This window comes from Heteronotia binoei, unplaced genomic scaffold (genome assembly GCF_032191835.1).
Source record: "Heteronotia binoei isolate CCM8104 ecotype False Entrance Well unplaced genomic scaffold, APGP_CSIRO_Hbin_v1 ptg000671l, whole genome shotgun sequence".
Classification (NCBI taxonomy): domain Eukaryota; kingdom Metazoa; phylum Chordata; class Lepidosauria; order Squamata; family Gekkonidae; genus Heteronotia; species Heteronotia binoei.
In genome coordinates this window covers 56,158-60,865 of record NW_026800065.1, presented here as the reverse complement: position 1 = coordinate 60,865, position 4,708 = coordinate 56,158, and the positions used below count along the sequence as shown (strand labels likewise).

General features: G+C 45.9%; 1 non-coding gene across 1 annotated transcript; it reads right to left on the bottom strand.

The window, feature by feature from the left end:
- Positions 1 to 3,649: 3,649 nt before the first annotated feature.
- On the bottom strand, positions 3,650 to 3,716 carry TRNAS-AGA (transfer RNA serine (anticodon AGA)). The gene has a single exon. It is a non-coding gene; the product is annotated as a tRNA-Ser (tRNA).
- Between the last annotated feature and the right edge of the window lie 992 nt (positions 3,717 to 4,708).

The window sequence follows — 4,708 nt, the reverse complement described above, 5'->3', positions numbered from 1 at the left end:
TGACTTTGATGGTCCAAGTGTCTGATTCAGTATGGCAGTTTCAAGTTTGTTTATGATCTCCATGGGGAGGGACGGTGGTAGAGCTCAGTGGCAGAGCATCTGCTTGGTAAGCAGAAGGTCCCACGTTCAGTCCCTGGCATCTCCAACTAAAAAGGCTCCAGGCAAGTAGGCATGAAAAACCTCCGCTTGAGACCCTGGAGAACAACTGCCAGTCTGAGTAGACAATACTGACTTTGATGGACCCAGGGTCCGATTCAGTAGAAGGCAGCTTCATAGGTTCATGATGAGATCAGTTTCCTTAGAGAAAGTGGCTACTTTGGTGGGTGGAATCATTGACACTATGCCCCACTGAGGACTCCCCACAAAACACCATGCCCTCACCAATCTCTCCCCCCCCCCAAAAAAAAAAATCTCCAAGAATTTTCCAACTAACTGGTCCTTTGAAGCTCATATGCTTGGCCACAAAGGTACCAACAATTCACAGAATGGAAACTGGACTTTCTACTGTAGAGTTGTCAATCCCCAGGTGGGGGCAGAGTATCTCCTGGTTTGGAGGCCCTCCCCTCACTTCAGCTCTTGGAGGATTGGCTACATCAGGGGTGTGTGGCCTAATATGCAAAGGAGCTCCTGAAGGCAGAAGAGGGAGGGGAATGTCTGCTGGGCAGGGGAGGGATGGTGGCTCAGTGGTAGAGCATCTGCTTGGGAAGCAGAAGGTCCCAGGTTCAATCCCTGGCATCTCCAAAAAAGGGTCCAGGCAAATAGGTGTGAAAATCCTCAGCTTGAGACCCTGGAGAGCTGCTGCCAGTTTGAGTAGACAATACTGACTTTGATGGACCCAGGGACTGATTCAGTATAAGGCAGCTTCATATGTCCATATGTCCACTACTCCCTATGGAGACTGATTGCCATAGGGCAGAGGTGGCCAACGGTAGTTCTCCAGATGTTTTTTTGCCTACAACTCCCATCAGCCCCAGCCAGCATGGCCAATGGCTGAGGCTGATGGGAGTTATAGGCAAAAAACATCTGGAGAGCTACCGTTGGCCACCCCTGCCATAGGGTATACTAGAGAATTAATCTGCGGGTATCTGCGACTCTGGAGGGGGCTGTTTTTTGAGGTGGAGGCCCCAAATTTGCAACATAGCATCCAATGCCTCTCCTCAAAACACCCTCTAAGTTTCAAAAGGATTGGAGTTGGGCATCCAATTCTACGATCCCCCGAAGGTAGGTGCCCCTATCCTTCATTATTTCCAATGGAGGCAAAGTATTTAAAAGGTGTGCAGTCCTTTTAAATGTGATGGCCAGAACTCCCACTGGAGTTCAATTGTGCTTGTCACAGCCTTGCTCCTGGCTCCACCCCCATAGTCTCCTGGCTCCACCCCCAATGTCCTTAGATATTTCTTGAATTGGGCTTTGCAACCCTGTCTACTGTGATGCAAGGTTGGTTGCTGGAAGGTTAGATTCAGGGAACTGAATTAATACGATCTGTGCTGTATTTTTTCCCCATCTGGGCAACCATTTTGGGTGGTGATTAACTGTCAGATTTCAGGGGACTCAAGTGTAACTAAAACAACAAGAAAAATTGGGGGTGGGGAACACTCTTGTGATTTGCTTTATATATACATCCACTTGTGTAACGTAAGCCTGTGGGGGGGAATATATATATTCCCTTCACCCGGGCATGGAACCCATTCATTTATTCGATACTGGCTACTCTAATGGAACAGACAAACCATTTATCTGGTTTGGCTGAAGCTAAACAGGTGTTTTTGGTAAGGATTGTAGTTACATTTTGATTACTCAAGTCCCTGTTCTTACATCATGCAAGGAAACATGATATCCCCAAACAGACCCTACAGAGCCAGATTGGGTCGACCTGTTCCCTGTGATTATAGCTGAGTTTTCATTAATCCTAGCTACATGGGAATGCTGTACAGTAGAATTCAACCCTTCTCTCCCCCACTCCCTGCAAAAGAAAAAAACACACACACAACTCACGCTATTTATGGTTTGCAACTGAACAAACTGGGAATCAAATTATTAATTCAATCACATTCAGGGGTGGAATACTGTCGACTGCGGGGTGACATGATAGAGGTTTACAAGATTATGCATGGGATGGAGAAGGTAGAGAAAGAAGTACTTTTCTCCCTTTCTCACAATACAAGAACTCGTGGGCATTCGATGAAATTGCTGAGCAGTCGGGTTAGAATGGATAAAAGGAGGTACTTCTTCACCCAAAGGGTGATTAACATGTGGAATTCACTGCCACAGGAGGTGGTGGCGGCTACAAGCATAGCCAGCTTCAAGAGGGGGTTAGATAAAAATATGGAGCAGATGTCCATCAGTGGCTATTAGCCACAGTGTGTGTATATATATATAAATATTTTGGCCATTGTTTATTTATTTATTTATTTATTTGGGATTTATATCCCGCCCTTCCCACAAGTGGCTCAGTGTGTGATACAGAGGGCGATTTCCCACACAGCTTACCGAGGAGCAAAGCCCCTCCTCACCGCGCAGCATCTGCTCGGATTTCCCACCAACTGCTCCACGGAATCAGGAAGTGCCGGACCTTTTGCGTCTCAAATGGAAATCGCTAAAACCCTATTTTACATTAGCGACGTTAGGGACTTCGCTCCTCAGTAAGCTGTGTGGGAAATCGCCCAGATTGTTGGACTGGATGGGCCATTGGCCTGATCCAACATGGCTTCTCTTATGTTCTTAATACTAGACGAAGCGCCTTTGCCTATTAGGTCACACACCCGATGTAGCCAATCCTCCAAAAGCTTACAAGGCTCTTTTTAGTAAGCTCTTGAAAGATTGGCTATATCAAGGGGTGTGGCTTAATATGGAAAGGAGCTCCTGATAGAATTCCACCCCGATAATGTTAATGTAGTAGGTTGTGTTGTGTGTTATTATTACGGTCCATTTTGTAGGGATGTTTATTCCATTTGTCTTGCCTCTATTCTCTCCAAGCTGAAAAACTCTACAGACATCTCCTCTTTGTTGCCTGTTCTTTGGCCACCTCAAAAATGGCCAGATTCTGTGCTGAGACTCTTTCCATTAAAAAAGCAGATATTCCAAACTTTTAAATAACTTCTATGTATTAATAATTACAACCAGGGGTGGAATTCTAGCAGGAGCTCCCTTGCGTATTGGGCCACACACACCCTGATGTAGCCAATCCTCCAAGAGCTTACAAAGCTCTTTTTTGTAAGCTCTTGGAGGATTGGCTACATCAGAGTTGCATGGCTAATATGCAAACAAGCTCCTGCTAGAATTCCACCCACGATTACAACACAACAAGGTAATGAATTTTAATTTCTGTATATTAGTTTTATAATTTATGTGGAAACTGTGCTTTTTGTTGCCTGATCTGTCAATCGTAATAAATGCTTGTTTATTATCCAAAAATATAATAAATTAGATTTTAAATACACACACACACACACACATTTTGGTTTTTCTACACAGGGCTGCTTCAGTATTCCAGGAGTCACTAAGGACAACAGATGAACATATGAAGCTGCCTTCTACTGAATCAGACCCTTGGTCCATCAAAGTCAGTATTGTCTACTCAGACTGGCAGCAGCTCTCCAGGGTCTCAAGCTGAGGTTTTTCACTCCTATTTGCCTGGACCCTTTTTAGTTGGAGATGCCAGGGATTGAACCTGGGACCTTCTGCTTTCTAAGCAGATGCTCTACCACTGAGCCACCGTCCCTCCCAAATATATGAACCTATGAAGCTGCCTTCTACTGAATCAGACCCTGGGTCCATCAAAGTCAGTCTTGTCTCCTCAGACTGGCAGTGGCTTTCCAGGGTCTCAAGCTGAGGTTTTTCTCACCTATTTGCCTGGACCCTTTTTTTTGGGGGGGGGGGGAGATGCCAGGGATTGAACATGGGACCTTCTGCTTACCAAGCAGATGCTCTACCACTGAGCCACCGTCCCTGATGCAATGATGTCACCTGGAAGTGATGTCACCATGCCAGGGACATCACAAGGTGATGCTCTGGTATTTTTTTTTCACTCTCAAATCTGGAGTTTGCCCAAATACCAGAGCATCCCTGTGTGATGTCCCCAGCAAGGTGACATCACCTCCAGGTGACATCACATGGTGTCCTTAGTCACCCCTGGAAAACCTCACAAATCCCCCTGCCAGATGGACAAGGGGACCTGGCAAGTCTACAGACTCAACACCATAACTTGGATTGCCAACGTCCAGATGGGGCCTGGAAATCTTCCAAAATTACACTCGGAGGGTGGCTTCTAGGGCATCACATCCCTCCCTCCCCCAGACTCTGTCCCCTTAGGCACCACCTCCAAATCTCCAGGAATTTCCCCATGCAGAAGTTGGCAACCCTGTCATCTCCCCACTTACAGGGTGTAGCTATCAAGCCCTACTGAGCCCCAATGGGACTTCCTTCAGAGCGAATTTGCAATGAATCTGGTTACCCCATGCACATTTACAGATGGAACGGGATGAGACAAGCTTGCTGTTCATTTTATGTGCAGCATTTGAAGTATTCTATTACCATACAAAGTCCTCCCCAGAGGCCAAGCATCTAAAATTGCCTAAAGCTACTACTTCCTGCTCCGCTGGAATACAGGAGAATCAATTTCCGTGAGAATCAGGTTTTAAAATTTCCCGATTAGCTTCCAGGAGTTCAAGGGAGTTTTGCTTTTCCTGTTATATTTATTTACATCACT